Here is a 10,996-nt window from a genome sequence, read left to right on the forward strand (position 1 = left end):
CCACCACCTCTCTTAACCCCTCCACTGTCTCTAATTTATCACACTTCTTGTCAGACATGCATTACTGCATAAGCAGAAATTTCCTCCAACTAAATATAGGGCATTTTCCCACAATTCTATTTTGTTTTCGCATTTGGGATTCAAAAATGAATTAAATTTTCCACAATTTTTTTTTAAGATTGTCATTGGGGCTCATAGTGTGGTGCATTTGCACGTACTGGAAGCTACATATATTAATATACAGGGCCCTGTTCTTTGCAGACATGAAGAACATGTACACACATTGCGCTTGTTTCAGCGGAACAAAATAAGTGACAGCCATTCGCTGGTTCATTCCTCAGGGCAATGCCTTGGCCAATCAAAGTCAAGCTGCCTGGTTTAAATTTCAAACAAAGCTTGGCTGTTAACTGTCAGTCACCATAAACTGGTGCATTCCCCATGGCAACGCCTCTACCAATCAGAGTTCACTTGCCAACCAATCAGCACTCTCTTCTCATGCAGTATAAGTTGTTGTTTTCCTTTACATTGGTTAATCTTGCATATTGTCCTGAGTAGTGCAAGACAAAAAACTTCGACAGCATGTCTCTATTTTCAGCAATTCCCAAGTTCTGTACTACCAAATGGCTATTTTTTTTATTCTTTCATGGGATGTGGGCATCACTGGCAAGGCCAGCATTTGTTGCCCATCCCTAATTGCCCATGAACTGAGTGGCTTGCTAGGCCATTTTATCTTCCCCTTTCCTGAAAGCATTGGGTATGGTGCTCCAGACATATGACCACTCCTACTGAAGGCCACTTGACATTCAATTTTATCTGATTACGCCTCTGTGAAATGCTGTGGGAAAGTGAATTATTGCTGTTGTACATTTATTCTTGATTACATTAATTACCTTGCATCCTCACTAATCCATGTAAATATAGCTTAATTATGGAGAACTGCACATTTGGAGATAATGGTCAGTTAGAGGAGGAGAGACTAACAGGAAATGTGCAGTGTACTGTTGAGCTATGTAGACTAGAAAGGTCTCAGGTTTGACCCTTTGGTACATACTGTGTTCGCTTCTCGGCCTTTTGGCTAAGATCAAGTGTAGTATCTGTTCTTATCAGTGCTTACTTGGTTGAGAAGAGACCATGATCATTGCCTTTTGATCCTGGGTAGGTTTTGAGTAAAATGGCTATAACCAATCTTCGAGCTGCAGGCCAGGGAGTGCGCAACACCGTTTGGGTGGTTGTGAAGGACAAAGAAGGAGATGCACCGGTCGATCGCACCTTCTTCATCAAGAAAATCCTCTTTGATTGCTGTAGATTTCAAGCTATGGATGTCTTCTGCCTGCAGGATTTCCCCAGCAGTGGATACTTCGACGTGATGTTCCGGAACGTGGCGGGATGCATCAAGTTCCTGAAGGCGTTCAAGGAGAAAAGGGACCGGGCGCCACTGTCAATCCTCACAGTGGAGCCGCTCTTCACGCTTCCGTCACAGCGGGACCGGGTGGTGACAATTCACCTCTACAACCACCATGTTCCGGTGGTGAGGTACTCCCCTTTCTCGCCAGGTACGTCAAGGTGGCCGGCAGCAGCACTGATGTCAAGGACCCCTTTGGGATTTGGACCAGCAAGTGGCAGGTCAAGGTCACCTTGAAGGTCGATCCCAATGGAGCCATCATCCACCCTCCCTCCAGCTTCGCTATCGGGGGAAGTTGAGGCTTCTTGGTCTACGCTGGGCAGCCCAGAGTTTGCCGCACCTGCAGCAAATCTGGTCACGTGGCAGCCAACTGCAGCACGGTTGTTTGCAAGAACTGCAAGGCGGAAGGCCATCAGACCAAGGACTGTAAGCAGACTAAGTGTTCCAACTTGTGCTGTGCGGAAGGCCAACTCTACAAAACCTACCCCAAACGCTGCCTCAGTTATGCTTAGGCGGCAAGGTCCAAGGAAAGGCCGGGAGAAGGTTCGACGAAGATGTCCGGTGTTCGAAAGGAGACCAGCAACCTTCTCTGCAGTGAGGAACTTCAACCTGAGAAGGAGAAGGAAGGGGAGGCAGCTGAAACCAGCGACCCAGCACCTACCCTGCGCCCAGAAACGCCTCCTCCACCGACAGAATCAATGGAGGAGGAGGCAGCAGATGGACAAACAGGTCAGTGGCAAGTGGTCCAGAGGAAAACCGCAAAGAAAAAACATCCAAAAGCGGAACAGGCCACCACCCAAACCAATGGCAAGAGGAGGCTACCTTCTGAATCAGACTGCAACAGCTCCTCTTCACTGGACGGGGGAATGCTGGAACGACAGCCCCTTCAAAAGAGGCGGCAGAACTCCAAGGAGATGGAAGATAAAGCATCCCAGCCCCCGGGCAATGGAAGTTGTGACAGGCCCGGCGTGCCCCAACCCCAAAGCGCCACATGTAACGACGTGGCCAACACATCCCAGCTCCGGGACACCGAGAGCAAAGACACGTCTGGCGCACCTCAGCTCCGGGAAGCCGGGAGCAGTGATGTTTTCGAGGAGGAACAGATGGAAGCAGCAGAGGACAACCCAATCTTTGCTGCCTACAAGACCCCCCCCCCCCCGATGTCACCCCAGTGGAACAAACCCTGCATGAAAAACCAAGAGGGGTTTCTGAGCCCAACTAATGTGAAACAGCTTGCGCACACGATGGGTATGCAGGAACATCCCGAAGGACTGGGACTAGCAAGGACAAATGGTATGGGAAGCAACAACTAACTTTTAAAAAATGGGTGTAAGGATTGCTTCCATTAATGTGCGTAGCATTAAATCTACTACGCGAAGTGTTTCAACCTTGGATTACCTCGCCAAGGTCAAAGCCGACCGACTGTTTCTGCAGGAGTGTGGAATACCACACCTCAGCACCTACAGGCAGTGGTCGCGATGGTGGTCCCACGGGCCATCGATCTGCTCGAGGGGTAATGATTGCCGTTCCTCCGGCCTAGGTATTCGGCTGCGGGGAGGTAACTTCACCATCTCCGAAGTTAAGGAGGTGGTGGGCGGTCGCCTCGTCATAGCAGACGCAATGTACAACAACGCTCCACTCCGGTTGATCAACGTGTACACCCCGGTACAATGCAGCGAGCGGCTGACCGTCTTCCAGCAGCTTCCACTGCTGCTGGGGACGTCCAGGCCGGTCATCCTAGGCAGTGACTTCAACGGCATCATCGATGCGGCTGGACGATCCGACAGTAACGACAGCAAACTGGACGCTACGTCCAGATTCCTAATAGAAACAGTTAAAGATGCCAAACTGCACGACGTCTTCAGCAAACCTGCAGACGAAGCGCAGCGCAGATACACATGGTCAAGATTGGACGGGTCTGCCCGTTCCAGGATTGACTTCCTGTTTGTGTCCTGTGCTGTCAAGGTCAGATTCACCGACGTCAAGCCGGTGTTCTTCTCCGACCACTGCCTCTTACTGGCCGGCTGTCACTTACAGGACTACCAGCGGGTTGGCAGAGGTACATGGAAGCTCAATGCTACACTGCTGACCCCAGAGAACGTTGAGGAACTCAAAAGGGATTACAAAGGTTGGAGGACCGTGAAACCCCTCTTTGTGTCTCCAGTTCACTGGTAGGAAGCGATCAAGGAGAACATCAAGAGGTTCTTCATCCACAAAGGAGTTCAGAGGGCGAGAGAGAGACAGAGGGAATTTTCCCAACTCCAGAAAAGTATGCAAAATGCTCGGGCTGCAGTCGATGGGGGTCGAGGTCAAGGAGGACCTCCAAGAGGTGAAGAGCCAGCAGGCCTTGCTCTTTGCCACGGAGGGCTCCAAGATCATCTTCCAGTCCAGAGTCCACTCCATCGAGCAGGATGAGACGTGCTCGCGTTACTTCTTCCAAAAGGTACACAGAGAGAGCTCTGTTATCAGCAGCCTGAAGGAAGAGGATGGCTCAGTAACGGCTTTGCAGTCCGACATACTAAGGATCAGCAAATCCTTTTATGCTGGGCTGTATGACGCGAAGCCCACAGACAGCAGAGCCTCCCAGTCCTTCCTGTCATCTATCACAGAGGTCTTAGATGACAGCAGGAGGGAGAGACTGGACAAGCTGCTAACTCTGGACGAGCTGACAAAGGCCGTCGAGTCCTTCGAGACGAGTAAAACTCCCGGAAGCGATGTCTTACTAGTTGGTCTGTACTCGACCCTGTGGGACTGGGTCGGCCCAGACCTGCTGGAAGTATACGAGAGTATGCTCCTGGCCAGCAGCATGTCAGAATCCATGAGGAAAGGCATCATCACCCTCATCTACAAGCGGAAGGGGGAGAGGGCAGATATCAGAAATTGGCGGCCCATCTCACTGCTTAATGTTGACTACAAGATTCTGTCCAAAGTCATAGCCAGTCGAGTCAAGTCTGCTCTGGAGTTGGTGATTCACCCAGACCAGACCTGTACTGTACCCGGCAGGAAGATCTCTGATAGTCTCACGCTACTCAGGGATACGATTGCCTATGTACGGGACAGGAGGGTGGACACCTGCCTCATCAGCCTGGACCAGGAGAAGCGTTTTGACAGGATATCACACACCTACATGATGGACGTGCTTTCCAAAATGGGGTTTGGGGAGGGAATCTGCAATTGGATCCAACTGCTCTACGCAAACATCAGTAGCGCAGGCTCAATCAATGGGTGGGAATCGGAAAGTTTCCCGATGAAATCTGGAGTCAGACAGGGCTGTCCTCTCTCCCCGGTCTTGTTTGTTTGCTGTATTGAACCCTTTGCTGAATCTATTAGGAAGGATGCGAGCATAAGAGGGGTGACAATCCCAGGCAGCGGAGGCACTCAGGTGAAAACCTCCCTGTACATGGATGACGTCGCCGTCTTCTGCTCGGATCCGCTGTCCGTGCGCAGACTGATGAGCATCTGCGACCAGTTTGAACTGGCCTCGTTAGCCAAAGTTAACCACGGCAAGAGCGAGGCCATGTTCTTTGGGAACTGGGCTGACCGATCCTTTGTCCCCTTCACCGTCAGGTCAGACTACCTGAAGGTGCTAGGGATATGGTTCGGAAGGGCCGGGGCGTGCACCAAAACCTGGGAGGAGCGAGTCGCCAAGGTACGATAAAAGTTGGGCATGTGGGAGCAGCGATCTCTCTCAATTGTGGGTAAGAACCTGGTCATCAGGTGCGAGGCGCTCACGTTGTTGCTGTACGTGGCGCAGGTCTGGCCCATACCCCACTCCTGCGCTGTGGCGGTCACCCGAGCCATTTTCCGCTTCATCTGGGGATCTAAAATGGACCGGGTCCGGAGGGACACGATGTTCAAATCTCTGGACGAGGGCGGGAAAAATGTACCCAACGTGGCCCTCATCCTGATGACCACCTTCGTGTGCCGCTGCATCAAGCTGTGTATAGACCTCCAGTACGCAAACTCCAAGTGTCACTATGTGCTGAGGTTCTATCTGTCCCCGGTGTTGCGAAGGATGGGCCACGTCACATTGCCGCGGAACGCTCCATACAGTTGGACCGTGCCGTACCACCTATCCTTCATGGAGCAGTTTCTGCGGGAAAATACCTTTGACCACCGATCCATCAGGCAGTGGTCTGCACGGAATGTCCTCAAGGCCCTACGGGAAAAGGAGACGGGGGATCCTGTCGGATGGTTCCCCGAGCAGACTGCCAAAGTCATTTGGCGGAATGCCTCATCACCAGAATTTTCAAACAAGCACCAAGATGTAGCTTGGCTGGTGGTGAGAAGGGACCTCCCCGTCAAATCCTTCCTGCAAGCCCGAAGTCTCGCACCCCACCCGCGCAATACCCCCGCGGTGGCTGTGGTGGGGAAGAGACGGTTGCCCACATCCTCCTGGAATGTGTCTTTGCAAAGCAGGTGTGGAAAGAGATGCAGTGGTTTATGTCGAGGTTCATCCAAAGCAGTTCTGTAACACGGGAGTCTGTGCTCTGCGGGCTGTTCCCAGGGACGCACACCGACACAAACATCAACTGCTGCTGGAGGACTATCAATTCGGTGAAAGACGTCCTTTGGTCTGCCCGAAACTTGCTGGTCTTCCAGCGCAAAGAGTTGTCCACCACCGAATGTTGCAGACTGGCACATTCCAAAGTCCAGGACTACGTGCTGAGGGACGCACTAAAGCTTGGGGCAGCCACAGCAAAGGCTCAATGGGGAAAGACCACAGTGTAAGGTCCCCCCACCAAGCTGAACTGAGGGGCTGGATCCATGGGAAACCCCTCGAACTGTATCGGGAAAATTTTCATTTGCTGTAAATGTAAAAATGTAATTGGCATGACAAATGTGAAATGGAAGGGTTGTGAAGCAACTCATGATTGTATTGAAGGAAACTGATCTCCCTTGCAATGTTTGTATTTTTTGGTGCTGTTTGAAACTGTTTGGCAATGTAATTTTTCCAGATTTTTATGAATAAAGTATATTTTGGAAATAACAAAAAAATACTGTGTTCACTTGTCTTACCAGCATGGCAGTGAGGATGCTACAGTTTGCTTTAGTATTCTTAGTCGATAAACAGGAAAAATCTGGCATGTGTGAACATTGGGTGAGGATATGCTAGAACTGTATAAACCACTAGTTAAAGACTGCAGCTCGAGTACTGCATACAGTTCTCTTTACAGGAAAGATGAGATCACACCAGAAAGGTACAGACTTAGGGTTGTTTGGAACAGAGGAGGCTGAAGGCAGATTTAACTGAGGTGTATAAGATTATGAGGGATTTAGATAGAATGGATAGGAAGGACCAATTTCCCTTAGCAGAGAGGTCAATTACCAGGTGGCATAGATTTAAAATAATTGGCAGAAGGGGTAGAGGGGAGTTGAGGAGAAACTTGTTTCACTCAGAGGCTGTTGCGAGTCTGGAACTCACTGCCTGCAAGGCTGGTAGAGGTAGAAGCCTTCAACATATTTTTTAAAATAGTTGGATATGCACTTGAACTGCTGTAATCTACAGGGCTATAAACCAAGAGCTGGAAAGTGGGCTTAGGCTGGAAAACTATTTTTCGGCCAGCACAGATATGATGGGCCAAATGGTCTCAATGGACGGAAAGCTACTGGTTCCACCAAGGCAGTTTGATGGTGGGACCGAGAGCAAGGTAGGACAGGAGGGCATTGGGTCGAAGGGCCAAGGAGTTCCCGCCCCCAGCTGACAGGCAGGCTACGTGCCCAGTAGCAAGGGAGTAGCCAATTTGCTATGTGAGTGCCCAATTGTGAGCAGATTTGGGGATGCCGCCGAGGCCAAAGCCCTCTGATTGGGCCTGCAGTCTCAGGAACCTGCCCACCATGCTGGATTGGACAGCGAACACAGAGGCAGCCAATTAGGAGGCCACCTCCAGGAAGTTCATTAAAGTGCAGAGTTGGGGCCAGGAAATGGTCCCAACCTATGACTATTTTTAAAGTTATTAAGATTCTGCCCCTTCTGTGCCATAAAGGTTCCATGGTTCTATATGATTGACTCAACTATGATGCCCTCCATGATTAATAAGCTGGCAATACTCACTGTCTGGGTTCACATGTAAGGACTGGTCATTTGACCGTGGTACTGGAGGCTGCCAATGCATATGGAACTCAATCGTAGCATGGCCAGTGCCTTTGGACGACAAAAGGAGAATTATTTTGAATACATTCGCGCATGAAGCATTTTACAAACATAATTATGCTTCAAGCAAAGTTGCACCATTCAGTTTGTTTATGTTACTGCAAAATCTTCACAAGGTTAGCAACAAATGTTGAAAATGCAAGTTGTGTTTAACACAGATCAAAGAGAACAACTAGCAGCAGCTTTAATATCATAACAAATCTCATTCAAAGAAAAAGGGGGTTGTTTCCTGAAAGAACAGGCTAAAGAGGGTTCTGGCTCTCCACGAGACTTTAGTTTCTGTTTTAGACTTAAACCCACTCACAAATAGCCGTGAGTCTTGCCCGTGCAGTGTGTTCTCATTACAGTTCTCACCAGCATGTATTAATTTTTATCTTGAACACTCACCAAACCACATAAGCGTGGTTGAAGTATGACAAGAAGTGTGACTGGAGGTGATTGCTAGCTGGTGGGAGGTGGGGCTGGGGGAGGAAAGGCAGCTGCTGTCATTGATTAGTTACCCAGGGAAAGACCACCACCCACCAACTGTGGATGCCTGAGGAGGGGTGAAGGGCAAGTTCGAGTCATGATACATCAGTTGCTGGCTTCAATGCCTTCAGATCCTGCTTCCTCCTACCAGTCTAAATCGATCTCACACACACATGTCACAGGCTGCGGGCACAGCTGAAGAGTTTTTTGGGAGGTCACAAAGATCCAGCAGGAAATGTCCTTTTTCACAAAAAGCCTTTTAAACCAGAATCACTGCAAATTTTCTGCCCAATCTCAATTAAAAAGGTACCTTGAAAATGATTTGACCATTGAACTCCATTTAAAGTCGTTTAGCAGGAATGAATGTTTAATGATTATCCAAGAAACAGCACAGAATGGCAATGCTTGTGGAAGTGATCACAGAACAATGCACTGGGGAGTTTAGCTACCTCCTAGGTCTGAGAGGTGAGGGCTAGAAAGCGTTCTAATTTCTTAGATACCCATTGGCGAAAAGTGACTGCTCAGGCCCCCAGACTAATTTACATTTATTTAACTGACAGTGCAGAAGCACTTTAAAAAACCATTTTGTGCCATCGCAGTTTCATTCTTATGATTGTAAAATCAACAGATTTGTACAAAGAGTGAGGGTGGGAAGTACTGCTAATTTGATGATTCCAGGCATAAAAGTGTTTGTGGACTCCCTTGTGCTGTAGTTGGAGGTGGTTTTAGGGCCTCTGTTTTTGCACTTTATGGTTTACTAATATTTCTTGGCCGCTGCATACCTTGTTTTTATCACAGCTACAGTTTTATACTGGTTGGAAAAGCCGTTCCAACTTTTGAGAGACCCTCTGGGCCTAGTCTAATTTGGCTTTTTTTTTTGTTGCCAGTTGTGATGTCCCTTGTGACACAAGGGAGACCTGCGTCATGTTCCCTCAGCTCCTGTCTGCTGCTGTGAATTAGATATGAGACATGTAACAGAATACGGCTTGGCTGGGATAGGTCTGTGATGGAAAGGGAAGGGAGGTTTTAGAAATTGATGCGGTTGACAGAACAGAGCCAGCAACCACACATCAGAGGCACGAACAGAGACTCGTTGTCTAATGGAGTCAACTCAAAATGCATCCCAAGCATTATTCTTTACAGTAGCCTGGTGAAGCAGCAGTCATAATAATGCAGTGACTCATTGTGGAGTGTGGAAGACACAGCAATCCTCAGGCAGGCTACTTCCTTCCTATCAGTAAACAAATCTCCATTTAGACCAAAGCTGCTCCCAAACAGACAGTCCATACTGTCAAATATATGATTTCTCTTTACAGCCCAAAAGAAAAAATTCTGATGACTATCGAACTGAAAGCCATAACTGATCAGAAATCTGTGGTTGCTGCTTATAGTTACAATATTTATCAATTCTTATGTGCCTGATTTAGAGCAGGGCAAATGATGCAGCGGAACAAAAAGTTACTGAAAATCGCCCAGTCACCTGGGAATGAGCAAAACTGGCTGAATATCGCAAGCCCAGTGAGGAGAGTGGGTGGAGTGAAATAGCAAAAAATTGCAGCTAATTGTAGGGACATTTTAACTTCCAGAAGTGGGTCAGCCCTCGTCAGGTTCTTCCTTCACAGACACTTTCATTTTAAACAACAGTGTATTTCAGGTGCTGGGGTTCAGGTCTCTATTCTGCATACCAAACATAGGAAGAAGTTTAGAGCTGGTTAATGTAACAGCTGCTCTTGCAATCGTTAGGCACTCAGCTCTGCTCAACTCCGCAGCAGTCTCACTCACACTAGATCTTTCAGCAGTGCCAGCGAGTGCAGCAGAGCTGAGTGCTCTCCGACTGCAAGAGCAGCTGTCACAGAAACCAGCCGAAAACCTGCCTTAATGTTAAGTCATCGGAGTGACACAGAACACAAGCACTTTAAAACATGCTTCTGATTAAAAAGAAAGATGCGCCTTTCGACAGCACCTTTCTCGACCTCAGGAGGTGCTTAACAACCGATCAAGTACTTTTGAACTAAAAACAGAAAGGTCTGGAAATACTCAGCAGGTCAGGCAGCAGCTGGAGAGAGAAACAAAGTTGATGTTTCATATCGATGACCTTCCATCAGAACTGGCAAAAGCTTTACAGATTTTAACGAAATGCAGAGACAGGGTAAAGGGGACGGGGAAGAAAGAACAAAAGGAAGGTTTGTATTGGAGGTGAAGGCAGGAGTGATTAAATGACAAATGATGCAAGGCAAAATCTGGTGAGTAATTGGACAAGTATAGAAACAAAAGATGGGTCCAGAGGAGCTGTCAATTGCAATAGCAAAACTGTCACCAGCATCTGCTGTCCAAAAGAAATGGGAGCAGCGCTTATGATCTGGAACATTTGAAGTGCAGTCCCTGCTTTAATGTAGGAAATGTGACAATCAATTTGTGCACAATAAACTACCACAAACAGCAATGTGATAATGACTAGATAATCTGCTCTAGTGATGTTAGTTGAGGAATAAATATTTGCAAGCACACTGGTGAGAACAACCTGCTCTTCTTCGAAATATTGCTGTGGGATCCCTACCTGAGAGGGCAAACGGTTTAAAGTTTCATCAAAAAGATGTTGGCTCCAACAGTGCAGCATTCCCTCAGTACTGGAGTGTCGGCCTAGAACTTGTGCTCAAGACACTGGAGTGACACATGAACCCACAAGCTTCAGACTCAAAGGGAAGAATACTATCACTGAGCCACAACTGTCAGCTAAAGCCAAAAGCTGACTGGGAAACTTACAGTGAACATGAACATCATAGTATTTGTTGTGTGATAGCCTGCTATGACAACCACTTGACCTAATTAGTTATTGGGCACAATGTATCTCATTTCTATTATGAAATGCCTGCAAAAATAATTTTCCCATTTTCTAATATTATACATTGATATGTCAAATTAAATCTATAGTATATTAAAAAATCTTACATTTGCAGGTACTTCCTGCCTAC

The 10,996-nt window shown here is 47.9% G+C and overlaps 1 pseudogene; it reads left to right on the top strand.

Moving 5' to 3' along the window:
• The first annotated feature begins 1,055 nt into the window (after positions 1-1,055).
• On the top strand, positions 1,056-1,186 carry LOC137351853 (U2 spliceosomal RNA; annotated as a pseudogene).
• The last annotated feature ends 9,810 nt before the right edge of the window (positions 1,187-10,996 follow it).

Source organism: Heterodontus francisci, chromosome 36 (genome assembly GCF_036365525.1).
Source record: "Heterodontus francisci isolate sHetFra1 chromosome 36, sHetFra1.hap1, whole genome shotgun sequence".
In the NCBI taxonomy this organism is placed as follows: Eukaryota; Metazoa; Chordata; class Chondrichthyes; order Heterodontiformes; family Heterodontidae; genus Heterodontus; species Heterodontus francisci.